Source organism: Azolla caroliniana, unplaced genomic scaffold (genome assembly GCF_043228905.1).
Source record: "Azolla caroliniana isolate FFs.n. ecotype wild unplaced genomic scaffold, voAzoCaro1.0.p SCAF_14, whole genome shotgun sequence".
Taxonomy (NCBI): domain Eukaryota; kingdom Viridiplantae; phylum Streptophyta; class Polypodiopsida; order Salviniales; family Salviniaceae; genus Azolla; species Azolla caroliniana.
The window spans coordinates 3,519,400-3,535,219 of record NW_028230449.1 but is presented as its reverse complement, the minus strand read 5'-3'; the positions used below and the strand labels follow the sequence as shown (position 1 = coordinate 3,535,219).

Sequence of the window (15,820 nt, the reverse complement as noted above, 5' to 3'; positions counted from 1 at the left end):
GGAAAAGAACGCAACCCGTGCCCAGGACTTCCCGGGAGGTCACCCATCCCAGTACTGTGCACGAAAAGAACACGACTCGAAGCAAAAAGGGTGCAGCACCAGGACTTCCCGGGAGGTCACCCATCCCAGTACTGTTATGGCCCAAGCGCCCTTAACTGCGGAGTTCTGATGTGATCCGGTGTATTAGCGCTGGTATGACCCCACCATGACAGTGCCCTGCGTTCCAAGGTACTAATTCTATGCCAACCTACACAAATATTCTCTACGAGGACAACTAAGATCGAGGGACCCACCACGTCACCGTCCCAACCGCACGCGCGACGGGCGCCGGCGAAGGCTAAGGCTAAGGCTTTGGATCCTAGAGAAAGACTACCTGTATATATATATATATATCCCCTGCCCGGATTCGAACCTCGCCACTCATGCCCACCCCATAAAGCCTCTTACGCCCTCTCGTTGATACGGATGACACTCTCAACCCACACCGAATGACAATGCCCCTCATTACGCGTCACCCATCCTATGCTCTCGTCCGCCTCTACGAATGCCAAGAGGCCCACGCGCACGGGAACGGTCTCCGGCGGGAAAAGAACGCAACCCGTGCCCAGGACTTCCCGGGAGGTCACCCATCCCAGTACTTTGCACGAAAAGAACACGACTCGAAGCAAAAAGGGTGCAGCACCAGGACTTCCCGGGAGGTCACCCATCCCAGTACTGTTCCAGCCCAAGCGCGCTGAACTGCGGAGTTCTGATGGGATCCGGTGTATTAGCGCTGGTATGACCGCACCACGACAGTGCCCTGCGTTCCGAGGTACTAATGCTATGCCAACCTACACAAAAATGCTCTACGAGGACAACTAAGATCGAGGGACCCACCACGTCACCGTCCCAACCGCACGCGCGACGGGCGCCGGCGAAGGCTAAGGCTAAGGCTTTGGATCCTAGAGAAAGACTACCTGTATATATATATATATATCCCCTGCCCGGATTCGAACCTCGCCACTCATGCCCACCCCATAAAGCCTCTTACGCCCTCTCGTTGATACGGATGACACTCTCAACCCACACCGAATGACAATGCCCCTCATTACGCGTCACCCATCCTATGCTCTCGTCCGCCTCTACGAATGCCAAGAGGCCCACGCGCACGGGAACGGCTCCGGCGGGAAAAGAACGCAACCCGTGCCCAGGACTTCCCGGGAGGTCACCCATCCCAGTACTGTGCACGAAAAGAACACGACTCGAAGCAAAAAGGGTGCAGCACCAGGACTTCACGGGAGGTCACCCATCCCAGTACTGTTCTGGCCCAAGCGCGCTTAACTACGGAGTTCTGATGGGATCCGGTGTATTAACGCTGGTATGACCGGACCACGACAGTGCCCTGCGTTCCGAGGTACTAATGCTATGCCAACCTACACAAAAATGCTCTACGAGGACAACTAAGATCGAGGGACCCACCACGTCACCGTCCCAACCGCACGCGCGACGGGCGCCGGCGAAGGCTAAGGCTAAGGCTTTGGATCCTAGAGAAAGACTACATGTATATATATATATATATATATATATATATATATCCCCTGCCCGGATTCGAACCTCGCCACTCATGCCCACCCCATAAAGCCTCTTACGCCCTCTCGTTGATACGGATGACACTCTCAACCCACACAGAATGACAATGCCCCTCATTACGCGTCACCCATCCTATGCTCTAGTCCGCCTCTACGAATGCCAAGAGGCCCACGCGCACGGGAACGGTTCCGGCGGGAAAAGAACGCAACCCGTGCCCAGGACTTCCCGGGAGGTCACCCATCCCAGTACTGTGCACGAAAAGAACACGACTCGAAGCAAAAAGGGTGCAGCACCAGGACTTCCCGGGATGTCACCCATCCCAGTACTGTTATGGCCCAAGCGCCCTTAACTGCGGAGTTCTGATGCGATCCGGTGTATTAACGCTGGTATGACCGCACCACGACAGTGCCCTGCGTTCCGAGGTATGCCAACCTACACAAATATTCTCTACGAGGACAACTAAGATCGAGGGACCCACCACGTCACCGTCCCAACCGCACGCGCGACGGGCGCCGGCGAAGGCTAAGGCTAAGGCTTTGGATCCTAGAGAAAGACTACATGTATATATATATATATATATATATCCCCTGCCCGGATTCGAACCTCGCCACTCATGCCCACCCCATAAAGCCTCTTACGCCCTCTCGTTGATACGGATGACACTCTCAACCCACACCGAATGACAATGCCCCTCATTACGTGTCACCCATCCTATGCTCTCGTCCGCCTCTACGAATGCCAAGAGGCCCACGCGCACGGGAACGGCTCCGGCGGGAAAAGAACGCAACCCGTGCCCAGGACTTCCCGGGAGGTCACCCATCCCAGTACTGTGCACGAAAAGAACACGACTCGAAGCAAAAAGGATGCAGCACCAGGACTTCCCGGGATGTCACCCATCCCAGTACTGTTCTGGCCCAAGCGCGCTTAACTGCGGAGTTCTAATGCGATCCGGTGTATTAACGCTGGTATGACCGCACCACGACAGTGCCCTGCGTTCCGAGGTACTAATGCTATGCCAACCTACACAAAAATGCTCTACGAGGACAACTAAGATCGAGGGACCCACCACGTCACCGTCCCAACCGCACGCGCGACGGGCGCCGGCGAAGGCTAAGGCTAAGGCTTTGGATCCTAGAGAAAGACTACATGTACATATATATATATATATATATCCCCTGCCCGGATTCGAACCTCGCCACTCATGCCCACCCCATAAAGCCTCTTACGCCCTCTCGTTGATACGGATGACACTCTCAACCCACACCGAATGACAATGCCCCTCATTACGCGTCACCCATCCTATGCTCTAGTCCGCCTCTACGAATGCCAAGAGGCCCACGCGCACGGGAACGGCTCCGGCGGGAAAAGAACGCAACCCGTGCCCAGGATTTCCCGGGAGGTCACCCATCCCAGTACTGTGCACGAAAAGAACACGACTCGAAGCAAAAAGGATGCAGCACCAGGACTTCCCGGGAGGTCACCCATCCCAGTACTGTTATGGCCCAACCGCCCTTAACTGCGGAGTTCTGATGTGATCCGGTGTATTAGCGCTGGTATGACCCCACCATGACAGTGCCCTGCGTTCCGAGGTACTAATTCTATGCCAACCTACACAAATATTCTCTACGAGGACAACTAAGATCGAGGGACCCACCACGTCACCGTCCCAACCGCACGCGCGACGGGCGCCGGCGGAGGCTAAGGCTAAGGCTTTGGATCCTAGAGAAAGACTACATGTATATATATATATATATATATATCCCCTGCCCGGATTCGAACCTCGCCACTCATGCCCACCCCATAAAGCCTCTTACGCCCTCTCGTTGATACGGATGACACTCTCAACCCACACCGAATGACAATGCCCCTCATTACGTGTCACCCATCCTATGCTCTCGTCCGCCTCTACGAATGCCAAGAGGCCCACGCGCACGGGAACGGCTCCGGCGGGAAAAGAACGCAACCCGTGCCCAGGTCTTCCCGGGAGGTCACCCATCCCAGTACTGTGCACGAAAAGAACACGACTCGAAGCAAAAACGATGCAGCACCAGGACTTCCCGAGATGTCACCCATCCCAGTATTGTTCTGGCCCAAGCCCGCTTAACTGCGGAGTTCTGATGGGATCCGGTGTATTAGCGCTGGTATGACCGCACCACGACAGTGCCCTGCGTTCCGAGGTACTAATGCTATGCCAACCTACACAAAAATGCTCTACGAGGACAACTAAGATCGAGGGACCCACCACGTCACCGTCCCAACCGCACGCGCGACGGGCGCCGGCGAAGGCTAAGGCTAAGGCTTTGGATCCTAGAGAAAGACTACATGTACATATATATATATATATATATCCCCTGCCCGGATTCGAACCTCGCCACTCATGCCCACCCCATAAAGCCTCTTACGCCCTCTCGGTGATACGGATGACACTCTCAACCCACACCGAATGACAATGCCCCTCATTACGCGTCACCCATCCTATGCTCTCGTCCGCCTCTACGAATGCCAAGAGGCCCACGCGCACGGGAACGGCTCCGGCGGGAAAAGAACGCAACCCGTGCCCAGGACTTCCCGGGAGGTCACCCATCCCAGTACTGTGCACGAAAAGAACACGACTCGAAGCAAAAAGGGTGCAGCACCAGGACTTCCCGGGAGGTCACCCATCCCAGTACTGTTCTGGCCCAAGCGCCCTTAACTGCGGAGTTCTGATGGGATCCGGTGTATTAGCGCTGGTATGACCGCACCACGACAGTGCCCTGCGTTCCGAGGTACTAATGCTATGCCAACCTACACAAAAATGCTCTACGAGGACAACTAAGATCGAGGGACCCACCACGTCACCGTCCCAACCGCACGCGCGACGGGCGCCGGCGAAGGCTAAGGCTAAGGCTTTGGATCCTAGAGAAAGACTACATGTATATATATATATATATATATATCCCCTGCCCGGATTCGAACCTCGCCACTCATGCCCACCCCATAAAGCCTCTTACGCCCTCTCGTTGATACGGATGACACTCTCAACCCACACCGAATGACAATGCCCCCCATTACGCGTCACCCATCCTATGCTCTCGTCCGCCTCTACGAATGCCAAGAGGCCCACGCGCACGGGAACGGCTCCGGCGGGAAAAGAACGCAACCCGTGCCCAGGACTTCCCGGGTGGTCACCCATCCCTGTACTGTGCACGAAAAGAACACGACTCGAAGCAAAAAGGGTGCAGCACCAGGACTTCCCGGGAGGTCACCCATCCCAGTACTGTTCTGGCCCAAGCGCGCTTAACTGCGGAGTTCTGATGGGATCCGGTGTATTAGCGCTGGTATGACCGCACCACGACAGTGCCCTGCGTTCCGAGGTACTAATGCTATGCCAACCTACACAAAAATGCTCTACGAGGACAACTAAGATCGAGGGACCCACCACGTCACCGTCCCAACCGCACGCGCGACGGGCGCCGGCGAAGGCTAAGGCTAAGGCTTTGGATCCTAGAGAAAGACTACATGTATATATATATATATATATATATATATCCCCTGCCCGGATTCGAACCTCGCCACTCATGCCCACCCCATAAAGCCTCTTACGCCCTCTCGTTGATACGGATGACACTCTCAACCCACACCGAATGACAATGCCCCCCATTACGCGTCACCCATCCTATGCTCTCGTCCGCCTCTACGAATGCCAAGAGGCCCACGCGCACGGGAACGGCTCCGGCGGGAAAAGAACGCAACCCGTGCCCAGGACTTCCCGGGTGGTCACCCATCCCTGTACTGTGCACGAAAAGAACACGACTCGAAGCAAAAAGGGTGCAGCACCAGGACTTCCCGGGAGGTCACCCATCCCAGTACTGTTCTGGCCCAAGCGCGCTTAACTGCGGAGTTCTGATGGGATCCGGTGTATTAGCGCTGGTATGACCGCACCACGACAGTGCCCTGCGTTCCGAGGTACTAATGCTATGCCAACCTACACAAAAATGCTCTACGAGGACAACTAAGATCGAGGGACCCACCACGTCACCGTCCCAACCGCACGCGCGACGGGCGCCGGCGAAGGCTAAGGCTAAGGCTTTGGATCCTAGAGAAAGACTACATGTATATATATATATATATATATATATATCCCCTGCCCGGATTCGAACCTCGCCACTCATGCCCACCCCATAAAGCCTCTTACGCCCTCTCGTTGATACGGATGACACTCTCAACCCACACCGAATGACAATGCCCCCCATTACGCGTCACCCATCCTATGCTCTCGTCCGCCTCTACGAATGCCAAGAGGCCCACGCGCACGGGAACGGCTCCGGCGGGAAAAGAACGCAACCCGTGCCCAGGACTTCCCGGGTGGTCACCCATCCCTGTACTGTGCACGAAAAGAACACGACTCGAAGCAAAAAGGGTGCAGCACCAGGACTTCCCGGGAGGTCACCCATCCCAGTACTGTTCTGGCCCAAGCGCGCTTAACTGCGGAGTTCTGATGGGATCCGGTGTATTAGCGCTGGTATGACCGCGCCACGACAGTGCCCTGCGTTCCGAGGTACTAATGCTATGCCAACCTACACAAAAATGCTCTACGAGGACAACTAAGATCGAGGGACCCACCACGTCACCGTCCCAACCGCACGCGCGACGGGCGCCGGCGAAGGCTAAGGCTAAGGCTTTGGATCCTAGAGAAAGACTACATGTATATATATATCCCCTGCCCGGATTCGAACCTCGCCACTCATGCCCACCCCATAAAGCCTCTTACGCCCTCTCGTTGATACGGATGACACTCTCAACCCACACCGAATGACAATGCCCCCCATTACGCGTCACCCATCCTATGCTCTCGTCCGCCTCTACGAATGCCAAGAGGCCCACGCGCACGGGAACGGCTCCGGCGGGAAAAGAACGCAACCCGTGCCCAGGACTTCCCGGGTGGTCACCCATCCCTGTACTGTGCACGAAAAGAACACGACTCGAAGCAAAAAGGGTGCAGCACCAGGACTTCCCGGGAGGTCACCCATCCCAGTACTGTTCTGGCCCAAGCGCGCTTAACTGCGGAGTTCTGATGGGATCCGGTGTATTAGCGCTGGTATGACGGCACCACGACAATGCCCTGCGTTCCGAGGTACTAATGCTATGCCAACCTACACAAAAATGCTCTACGAGGACAACTAAGATCGAGGGACCCACCACGTCACCGTCCCAACCGCACGCGCGACGGGCGCCGGCGAAGGCTAAGGCTAAGGCTTTGGATCCTAGAGAAAGACTACATGTATATATATATATATATATATATATATCCCCTGCCCGGATTCGAACCTCGCCACTCATGCCCACCCCATAAAGCCTCTTACGCCCTCTCGTTGATACGGATGACACTCTCAACCCACACCGAATGACAATGCCCCCCATTACGCGTCACCCATCCTATGCTCTCGTCCGCCTCTACGAATGCCAAGAGGCCCACGCGCACGGGAACGGCTCCGGCGGGAAAAGAACGCAACCCGTGCCCAGGACTTCCCGGGTGGTCACCCATCCCTGTACTGTGCACGAAAAGAACACGACTCGAAGCAAAAAGGGTGCAGCACCAGGACTTCCCGGTAGGTCACCCATCCCAGTACTGTTCTGGCCCAAGCGCGCTTAACTGCGGAGTTCTGATGGGATCCGGTGTATTAGCGCTGGTATGACCGCACCACGACAATGCCCTGCGTTCCGAGGTACTAATGCTATGCCAACCTACACAAAAATGCTCTACGAGGACAACTAAGATCGAGGGACCCACCACGTCACCGTCCCAACCGCACGCGCGACGGGCGCCGGCGAAGGCTAAGGCTAAGGCTTTGGATCCTAGAGAAAGACTACATGTATATATATATCCCCTGCCCGGATTCGAACCTCGCCACTCATGCCCACCCCATAAAGCCTCTTACGCCCTCTCGTTGATACGGATGACACTCTCAACCCACACCGAATGACAATGCCCCCCATTACGCGTCACCCATCCTATGCTCTCGTCCGCCTCTACGAATGCCAAGAGGCCCACGCGCACGGGAACGGCTCCGGCGGGAAAAGAACGCAACCCGTGCCCAGGACTTCCCGGGTGGTCACCCATCCCTGTACTGTGCACGAAAAGAACACGACTCGAAGCAAAAAGGGTGCAGCACCAGGACTTCCCGGGAGGTCACCCATCCCAGTGCTGTTCTGGCCCAAGCGCGCTTAACTGCAGAGTTCTGATGGGATCCGGTGTATTAGCGCTGGTATGACCGCACCACGACAGTGCCCTGCGTTCCGAGGTACTAATGCTATGCCAACCTACACAAAAATGCTCTACGAGGACAACTAAGATCGAGGGACCCACCACGTCACCGTCCCAACCGCACGCGCGACGGGCGCCGGCGAAGGCTAAGGCTAAGGCTTTGGATCCTAGAGAAAGACTACATGTATATATATATATATATATATATATCCCCTGCCCGGATTCGAACCTCGCCACTCATGCCCACCCCATAAAGCCTCTTACGCCCTCTCGTTGATACGGATGACACTCTCAACCCACACCGAATGACAATGCCCCCCATTACGCGTCACCCATCCTATGCTCTCGTCCGCCTCTACGAATGCCAAGAGGCCCACGCGCACGGGAACGGCTCCGGCGGGAAAAGAACGCAACCCGTGCCCAGGACTTCCCGGGTGGTCACCCATCCCTGTACTGTGCACGAAAAGAACACGACTCGAAGCAAAAAGGGTGCAGCACCAGGACTTCCCGGGAGGTCACCCATCCCAGTACTGTTCTGGCCCAAGCGCGCTTAACTGCGGAGTTCTGATGGGATCCGGTGTATTAGCGCTGGTATGACCGCACCACGACAGTGCCCTGCGTTCCGAGGTACTAATGCTATGCCAACCTACACAAAAATGCTCTACGAGGACAACTAAGATCGAGGGACCCACCACGTCACCGTCCCAACCGCACGCGCGACGGGCGCCGGCGAAGGCTAAGGCTAAGGCTTTGGATCCTAGAGAAAGACTACATGTATATATATATATATATATATATATATCCCCTGCCCGGATTCGAACCTCGCCACTCATGCCCACCCCATAAAGCCTCTTACGCCCTCTCGTTGATACGGATGACACTCTCAACCCACACCGAATGACAATGCCCCCCATTACGCGTCACCCATCCTATGCTCTCGTCCGCCTCTACGAATGCCAAGAGGCCCACGCGCACGGGAACGGCTCCGGCGGGAAAAGAACGCAACCCGTGCCCAGGACTTCCCGGGTGGTCACCCATCCCTGTACTGTGCACGAAAAGAACACGACTCGAAGCAAAAAGGGTGCAGCACCAGGACTTCCCGGGAGGTCACCCATCCCAGTACTGTTCTGGCCCAAGCGCGCTTAACTGCGGAGTTCTGATGGGATCCGGTGTATTAGCGCTGGTATGACGGCACCACGACAATGCCCTGCGTTCCGAGGTACTAATGCTATGCCAACCTACACAAAAATGCTCTACGAGGACAACTAAGATCGAGGGACCCACCACGTCACCGTCCCAACCGCACGCGCGACGGGCGCCGGCGAAGGCTAAGGCTAAGGCTTTGGATCCTAGAGAAAGACTACATGTATATATATATATATATATATATATATCCCCTGCCCGGATTCGAACCTCGCCACTCATGCCCACCCCATAAAGCCTCTTACGCCCTCTCGTTGATACGGATGACACTCTCAACCCACACCGAATGACAATGCCCCCCATTACGCGTCACCCATCCTATGCTCTCGTCCGCCTCTACGAATGCCAAGAGGCCCACGCGCACGGGAACGGCTCCGGCGGGAAAAGAACGCAACCCGTGCCCAGGACTTCCCGGGTGGTCACCCATCCCTGTACTGTGCACGAAAAGAACACGACTCGAAGCAAAAAGGGTGCAGCACCAGGACTTCCCGGTAGGTCACCCATCCCAGTACTGTTCTGGCCCAAGCGCGCTTAACTGCGGAGTTCTGATGGGATCCGGTGTATTAGCGCTGGTATGACCGCACCACGACAATGCCCTGCGTTCCGAGGTACTAATGCTATGCCAACCTACACAAAAATGCTCTACGAGGACAACTAAGATCGAGGGACCCACCACGTCACCGTCCCAACCGCACGCGCGACGGGCGCCGGCGAAGGCTAAGGCTAAGGCTTTGGATCCTAGAGAAAGACTACATGTATATATATATCCCCTGCCCGGATTCGAACCTCGCCACTCATGCCCACCCCATAAAGCCTCTTACGCCCTCTCGTTGATACGGATGACACTCTCAACCCACACCGAATGACAATGCCCCCCATTACGCGTCACCCATCCTATGCTCTCGTCCGCCTCTACGAATGCCAAGAGGCCCACGCGCACGGGAACGGCTCCGGCGGGAAAAGAACGCAACCCGTGCCCAGGACTTCCCGGGTGGTCACCCATCCCTGTACTGTGCACGAAAAGAACACGACTCGAAGCAAAAAGGGTGCAGCACCAGGACTTCCCGGGAGGTCACCCATCCCAGTACTGTTCTGGCCCAAGCGCGCTTAACTGCGGAGTTCTGATGGGATCCGGTGTATTAGCGCTGGTATGACCGCACCACGACAGTGCCCTGCGTTCCGAGGTACTAATGCTATGCCAACCTACACAAAAATGCTCTACGAGGACAACTAAGATCGAGGGACCCACCACGTCACCGTCCCAACCGCACGCGCGACGGGCGCCGGCGAAGGCTAAGGCTAAGGCTTTGGATCCTAGAGAAAGACTACATGTATATATATATATATATATATATATCCCCTGCCCGGATTCGAACCTCGCCACTCATGCCCACCCCATAAAGCCTCTTACGCCCTCTCGTTGATACGGATGACACTCTCAACCCACACCGAATGACAATGCCCCCCATTACGCGTCACCCATCCTATGCTCTCGTCCGCCTCTACGAATGCCAAGAGGCCCACGCGCACGGGAACGGCTCCGGCGGGAAAAGAACGCAACCCGTGCCCAGGACTTCCCGGGTGGTCACCCATCCCTGTACTGTGCACGAAAAGAACACGACTCGAAGCAAAAAGGGTGCAGCACCAGGACTTCCCGGGAGGTCACCCATCCCAGTGCTGTTCTGGCCCAAGCGCGCTTAACTGCAGAGTTCTGATGGGATCCGGTGTATTAGCGCTGGTATGACCGCACCACGACAGTGCCCTGCGTTCCGAGGTACTAATGCTATGCCAACCTACACAAAAATGCTCTACGAGGACAACTAAGATCGAGGGACCCACCACGTCACCGTCCCAACCGCACGCGCGACGGGCGCCGGCGAAGGCTAAGGCTAAGGCTTTGGATCCTAGAGAAAGACTACATGTATATATATATATATATATATATCCCCTGCCCGGATTCGAACCTCGCCACTCATGCCCACCCCATAAAGCCTCTTACGCCCTCTCGTTGATACGGATGACACTCTCAACCCACACCGAATGACAATGCCCCCCATTACGCGTCACCCATCCTATGCTCTCGTCCGCCTCTACGAATGCCAAGAGGCCCACGCGCACGGGAACGGCTCCGGCGGGAAAAGAACGCAACCCGTGCCCAGGACTTCCCGGGTGGTCACCCATCCCTGTACTGTGCACGAAAAGAACACGACTCGAAGCAAAAAGGGTGCAGCACCAGGACTTCCCGGGAGGTCACCCATCCCAGTACTGTTCTGGCCCAAGCGCGCTTAACTGCGGGGTTCTGATGGGATCCGGTGTATTAGCGCTGGTATGACCGCACCACGACAGTGCCCTGCGTTCCGAGGTACTAATGCTATGCCAACCTACACAAAAATGCTCTACGAGGACAACTAAGATCGAGGGACCCACCACGTCACCGTCCCAACCGCACGCGCGACGGGCGCCGGCGAAGGCTAAGGCTAAGGCTTTGGATCCTAGAGAAAGACTACATGTATATATATATATATATATATATATCCCCTGCCCGGATTCGAACCTCGCCACTCATGCCCACCCCATAAAGCCTCTTACGCCCTCTCGTTGATACGGATGACACTCTCAACCCACACCGAATGACAATGCCCCCCATTACGCGTCACCCATCCTATGCTCTCGTCCGCCTCTACGAATGCCAAGAGGCCCACGCGCACGGGAACGGCTCCGGCGGGAAAAGAACGCAACCCGTGCCCAGGACTTCCCGGGTGGTCACCCATCCCTGTACTGTGCACGAAAAGAACACGACTCGAAGCAAAAAGGGTGCAGCACCAGGACTTCCCGGGAGGTCACCCATCCCAGTACTGTTCTGGCCCAAGCGCGCTTAACTGCGGAGTTCTGATGGGATCCGGTGTATTAGCGCTGGTATGACGGCACCACGACAATGCCCTGCGTTCCGAGGTACTAATGCTATGCCAACCTACACAAAAATGCTCTACGAGGACAACTAAGATCGAGGGACCCACCACGTCACCGTCCCAACCGCACGCGCGACGGGCGCCGGCGAAGGCTAAGGCTAAGGCTTTGGATCCTAGAGAAAGACTACATGTATATATATATATATATATATATATCCCCTGCCCGGATTCGAACCTCGCCACTCATGCCCACCCCATAAAGCCTCTTACGCCCTCTCGTTGATACGGATGACACTCTCAACCCACACCGAATGACAATGCCCCCCATTACGCGTCACCCATCCTATGCTCTCGTCCGCCTCTACGAATGCCAAGAGGCCCACGCGCACGGGAACGGCTCCGGCGGGAAAAGAACGCAACCCGTGCCCAGGACTTCCCGGGTGGTCACCCATCCCTGTACTGTGCACGAAAAGAACACGACTCGAAGCAAAAAGGGTGCAGCACCAGGACTTCCCGGGAGGTCACCCATCCCAGTGCTGTTCTGGCCCAAGCGCGCTTAACTGCGGAGTTCTGATGGGATCCGGTGTATTAGCGCTGGTATGACCGCACCACGACAATGCCCTGCGTTCCGAGGTACTAATGCTATGCCAACCTACACAAAAATGCTCTACGAGGACAACTAAGATCGAGGGACCCACCACGTCACCGTCCCAACCGCACGCGCGACGGGCGCCGGCGAAGGCTAAGGCTAAGGCTTTGGATCCTAGAGAAAGACTACATGTATATATATATATATATATATATCCCCTGCCCGGATTCGAACCTCGCCACTCATGCCCACCCCATAAAGCCTCTTACGCCCTCTCGTTGATACGGATGACACTCTCAACCCACACCGAATGACAATGCCCCCCATTACGCGTCACCCATCCTATGCTCTCGTCCGCCTCTACGAATGCCAAGAGGCCCACGCGCACGGGAACGGCTCCGGCGGGAAAAGAACGCAACCCGTGCCCAGGACTTCCCGGGTGGTCACCCATCCCTGTACTGTGCACGAAAAGAACACGACTCGAAGCAAAAAGGGTGCAGCACCAGGACTTCCCGGGAGGTCACCCATCCCAGTACTGTTCTGGCCCAAGCGCGCTTAACTGCGGAGTTCTGATGGGATCCGGTGTATTAGCGCTGGTATGACCGCACCACGACAGTGCCCTGCGTTCCGAGGTACTAATGCTATGCCAACCTACACAAAAATGCTCTACGAGGACAACTAAGATCGAGGGACCCACCACGTCACCGTCCCAACCGCACGCGCGACGGGCGCCGGCGAAGGCTAAGGCTAAGGCTTTGGATCCTAGAGAAAGACTACATGTATATATATATATATATATATATATATCCCCTGCCCGGATTCGAACCTCGCCACTCATGCCCACCCCATAAAGCCTCTTACGCCCTCTCGTTGATACGGATGACACTCTCAACCCACACCGAATGACAATGCCCCCCATTACGCGTCACCCATCCTATGCTCTCGTCCGCCTCTACGAATGCCAAGAGGCCCACGCGCACGGGAACGGCTCCGGCGGGAAAAGAACGCAACCCGTGCCCAGGACTTCCCGGGTGGTCACCCATCCCTGTACTGTGCACGAAAAGAACACGACTCGAAGCAAAAAGGGTGCAGCACCAGGACTTCCCGGGAGGTCACCCATCCCAGTACTGTTCTGGCCCAAGCGCGCTTAACTGCGGAGTTCTGATGGGATCCGGTGTATTAGCGCTGGTATGACCGCACCACGACAGTGCCCTGCGTTCCGAGGTACTAATGCTATGCCAACCTACACAAAAATGCTCTACGAGGACAACTAAGATCGAGGGACCCACCACGTCACCGTCCCAACCGCACGCGCGACGGGCGCCGGCGAAGGCTAAGGCTAAGGCTTTGGATCCTAGAGAAAGACTACATGTATATATATATATATATATATATATATCCCCTGCCCGGATTCGAACCTCGCCACTCATGCCCACCCCATAAAGCCTCTTACGCCCTCTCGTTGATACGGATGACACTCTCAACCCACACCGAATGACAATGCCCCCCATTACGCGTCACCCATCCTATGCTCTCGTCCGCCTCTACGAATGCCAAGAGGCCCACGCGCACGGGAACGGCTCCGGCGGGAAAAGAACGCAACCCGTGCCCAGGACTTCCCGGGTGGTCACCCATCCCTGTACTGTGCACGAAAAGAACACGACTCGAAGCAAAAAGGGTGCAGCACCAGGACTTCCCGGGAGGTCACCCATCCCAGTGCTGTTCTGGCCCAAGCGCGCTTAACTGCGGAGTTCTGATGGGATCCGGTGTATTAGCGCTGGTATGACCGCACCACGACAGTGCCCTGCGTTCCGAGGTACTAATGCTATGCCAACCTACACAAAAATGCTCTACGAGGACAACTAAGATCGAGGGACCCACCACGTCACCGTCCCAACCGCACGCGCGACGGGCGCCGGCGAAGGCTAAGGCTAAGGCTTTGGATCCTAGAGAAAGACTACATGTATATATATATATATATATATATATATCCCCTGCCCGGATTCGAACCTCGCCACTCATGCCCACCCCATAAAGCCTCTTACGCCCTCTCGTTGATACGGATGACACTCTCAACCCACACCGAATGACAATGCCCCCCATTACGCGTCACCCATCCTATGCTCTCGTCCGCCTCTACGAATGCCAAGAGGCCCACGCGCACGGGAACGGCTCCGGCGGGAAAAGAACGCAACCCGTGCCCAGGACTTCCCGGGTGGTCACCCATCCCTGTACTGTGCACGAAAAGAACACGACTCGAAGCAAAAAGGGTGCAGCACCAGGACTTCCCGGGAGGTCACCCATCCCAGTACTGTTCTGGCCCAAGCGCGCTTAACTGCGGAGTTCTGATGGGATCCGGTGTATTAGCGCTGGTATGACCGCACCACGACAGTGCCCTGCGTTCCGAGGTACTAATGCTATGCCAACCTACACAAAAATGCTCTACGAGGACAACTAAGATCGAGGGACCCACCACGTCACCGTCCCAACCGCACGCGCGACGGGCGCCGGCGAAGGCTAAGGCTAAGGCTTTGGATCCTAGAGAAAGACTACATGTATATATATATATATATATATATATATCCCCTGCCCGGATTCGAACCTCGCCACTCATGCCCACCCCATAAAGCCTCTTACGCCCTCTCGTTGATACGGATGACACTCTCAACCCACACCGAATGACAATGCCCCCCATTACGCGTCACCCATCCTATGCTCTCGTCCGCCTCTACGAATGCCAAGAGGCCCACGCGCACGGGAACGGCTCCGGCGGGAAAAGAACGCAACCCGTGCCCAGGACTTCCCGGGTGGTCACCCATCCCTGTACTGTGCACGAAAAGAACACGACTCGAAGCAAAAAGGGTGCAGCACCAGGACTTCCCGGGAGGTCACCCATCCCAGTACTGTTCTGGCCCAAGCGCGCTTAACTGCGGAGTTCTGATGGGATCCGGTGTATTAGCGCTGGTATGACCGCACCACGACAGTGCCCTGCGTTCCGAGGTACTAATGCTATGCCAACCTACACAAAAATGCTCTACGAGGACAACTAAGATCGAGGGACCCACCACGTCACCGTCCCAACCGCACGCGCGACGGGCGCCGGCGAAGGCTAAGGCTAAGGCTTTGGATCCTAGAGAAAGACTACATGTATATATATATATATATATATATATCCCCTGCCCGGATTCGAACCTCGCCACTCATGCCCACCCCATAAAGCCTCTTACGCCCTCTCGTTGATACGGATGACACTCTCAACCCACACCGAATGACAATGCCCCCCATTACGCGTCACCCATCCTATGC

At 56.0% G+C, this 15,820-nt stretch overlaps 22 non-coding genes and 5 pseudogenes across 22 annotated transcripts; all 27 read right to left on the bottom strand.

Moving 5' to 3' along the window:
- Positions 1-87: 87 nt before the first annotated feature.
- On the bottom strand, positions 88-206 carry LOC147855300 (5S ribosomal RNA; annotated as a pseudogene).
- Positions 207-670: 464 nt separating this feature from the next.
- Positions 671-789, bottom strand: LOC147855299 (5S ribosomal RNA). Its single transcript, XR_015530941.1, has one exon. It is a non-coding gene; the product is annotated as a 5S ribosomal RNA (ribosomal RNA).
- Positions 790-1,252: 463 nt separating this feature from the next.
- LOC147855298 (5S ribosomal RNA) lies at positions 1,253-1,371 on the bottom strand. The gene has a single exon (XR_015530945.1). It is a non-coding gene; the product is annotated as a 5S ribosomal RNA (ribosomal RNA).
- A 479-nt stretch (positions 1,372-1,850) lies between these two features.
- On the bottom strand, positions 1,851-1,969 carry LOC147855297 (5S ribosomal RNA; annotated as a pseudogene).
- Positions 1,970-2,429: 460 nt separating this feature from the next.
- On the bottom strand, positions 2,430-2,548 carry LOC147855296 (5S ribosomal RNA; annotated as a pseudogene).
- A 469-nt stretch (positions 2,549-3,017) lies between these two features.
- Positions 3,018-3,136, bottom strand: LOC147855295 (5S ribosomal RNA; annotated as a pseudogene).
- Positions 3,137-3,605: 469 nt separating this feature from the next.
- Positions 3,606-3,724, bottom strand: LOC147855294 (5S ribosomal RNA; annotated as a pseudogene).
- A 469-nt stretch (positions 3,725-4,193) lies between these two features.
- On the bottom strand, positions 4,194-4,312 carry LOC147855293 (5S ribosomal RNA). The gene has a single exon (XR_015530920.1). It is a non-coding gene; the product is annotated as a 5S ribosomal RNA (ribosomal RNA).
- Positions 4,313-4,781: 469 nt separating this feature from the next.
- LOC147855292 (5S ribosomal RNA) lies at positions 4,782-4,900 on the bottom strand. The gene has a single exon (XR_015530919.1). It is a non-coding gene; the product is annotated as a 5S ribosomal RNA (ribosomal RNA).
- Positions 4,901-5,373: 473 nt separating this feature from the next.
- On the bottom strand, positions 5,374-5,492 carry LOC147855291 (5S ribosomal RNA). Its single transcript, XR_015530918.1, has one exon. It is a non-coding gene; the product is annotated as a 5S ribosomal RNA (ribosomal RNA).
- Positions 5,493-5,965: 473 nt separating this feature from the next.
- Positions 5,966-6,084, bottom strand: LOC147855290 (5S ribosomal RNA). The gene has a single exon (XR_015530930.1). It is a non-coding gene; the product is annotated as a 5S ribosomal RNA (ribosomal RNA).
- A 457-nt stretch (positions 6,085-6,541) lies between these two features.
- LOC147855289 (5S ribosomal RNA) lies at positions 6,542-6,660 on the bottom strand. Its single transcript, XR_015530937.1, has one exon. It is a non-coding gene; the product is annotated as a 5S ribosomal RNA (ribosomal RNA).
- A 473-nt stretch (positions 6,661-7,133) lies between these two features.
- LOC147855288 (5S ribosomal RNA) lies at positions 7,134-7,252 on the bottom strand. Its single transcript, XR_015530922.1, has one exon. It is a non-coding gene; the product is annotated as a 5S ribosomal RNA (ribosomal RNA).
- Positions 7,253-7,709: 457 nt separating this feature from the next.
- On the bottom strand, positions 7,710-7,828 carry LOC147855287 (5S ribosomal RNA). The gene has a single exon (XR_015530944.1). It is a non-coding gene; the product is annotated as a 5S ribosomal RNA (ribosomal RNA).
- Positions 7,829-8,299: 471 nt separating this feature from the next.
- On the bottom strand, positions 8,300-8,418 carry LOC147855286 (5S ribosomal RNA). Its single transcript, XR_015530916.1, has one exon. It is a non-coding gene; the product is annotated as a 5S ribosomal RNA (ribosomal RNA).
- A 473-nt stretch (positions 8,419-8,891) lies between these two features.
- On the bottom strand, positions 8,892-9,010 carry LOC147855285 (5S ribosomal RNA). Its single transcript, XR_015530936.1, has one exon. It is a non-coding gene; the product is annotated as a 5S ribosomal RNA (ribosomal RNA).
- Positions 9,011-9,483: 473 nt separating this feature from the next.
- On the bottom strand, positions 9,484-9,602 carry LOC147855284 (5S ribosomal RNA). Its single transcript, XR_015530921.1, has one exon. It is a non-coding gene; the product is annotated as a 5S ribosomal RNA (ribosomal RNA).
- A 457-nt stretch (positions 9,603-10,059) lies between these two features.
- On the bottom strand, positions 10,060-10,178 carry LOC147855283 (5S ribosomal RNA). Its single transcript, XR_015530915.1, has one exon. It is a non-coding gene; the product is annotated as a 5S ribosomal RNA (ribosomal RNA).
- Positions 10,179-10,649: 471 nt separating this feature from the next.
- On the bottom strand, positions 10,650-10,768 carry LOC147855282 (5S ribosomal RNA). The gene has a single exon (XR_015530943.1). It is a non-coding gene; the product is annotated as a 5S ribosomal RNA (ribosomal RNA).
- Positions 10,769-11,237: 469 nt separating this feature from the next.
- On the bottom strand, positions 11,238-11,356 carry LOC147855281 (5S ribosomal RNA). Its single transcript, XR_015530934.1, has one exon. It is a non-coding gene; the product is annotated as a 5S ribosomal RNA (ribosomal RNA).
- Positions 11,357-11,827: 471 nt separating this feature from the next.
- Positions 11,828-11,946, bottom strand: LOC147855280 (5S ribosomal RNA). Its single transcript, XR_015530935.1, has one exon. It is a non-coding gene; the product is annotated as a 5S ribosomal RNA (ribosomal RNA).
- Positions 11,947-12,417: 471 nt separating this feature from the next.
- On the bottom strand, positions 12,418-12,536 carry LOC147855279 (5S ribosomal RNA). The gene has a single exon (XR_015530940.1). It is a non-coding gene; the product is annotated as a 5S ribosomal RNA (ribosomal RNA).
- A 469-nt stretch (positions 12,537-13,005) lies between these two features.
- LOC147855278 (5S ribosomal RNA) lies at positions 13,006-13,124 on the bottom strand. The gene has a single exon (XR_015530914.1). It is a non-coding gene; the product is annotated as a 5S ribosomal RNA (ribosomal RNA).
- A 473-nt stretch (positions 13,125-13,597) lies between these two features.
- On the bottom strand, positions 13,598-13,716 carry LOC147855277 (5S ribosomal RNA). Its single transcript, XR_015530913.1, has one exon. It is a non-coding gene; the product is annotated as a 5S ribosomal RNA (ribosomal RNA).
- A 473-nt stretch (positions 13,717-14,189) lies between these two features.
- On the bottom strand, positions 14,190-14,308 carry LOC147855276 (5S ribosomal RNA). The gene has a single exon (XR_015530938.1). It is a non-coding gene; the product is annotated as a 5S ribosomal RNA (ribosomal RNA).
- A 473-nt stretch (positions 14,309-14,781) lies between these two features.
- Positions 14,782-14,900, bottom strand: LOC147855275 (5S ribosomal RNA). Its single transcript, XR_015530912.1, has one exon. It is a non-coding gene; the product is annotated as a 5S ribosomal RNA (ribosomal RNA).
- Positions 14,901-15,373: 473 nt separating this feature from the next.
- LOC147855274 (5S ribosomal RNA) lies at positions 15,374-15,492 on the bottom strand. Its single transcript, XR_015530911.1, has one exon. It is a non-coding gene; the product is annotated as a 5S ribosomal RNA (ribosomal RNA).
- Between the last annotated feature and the right edge of the window lie 328 nt (positions 15,493-15,820).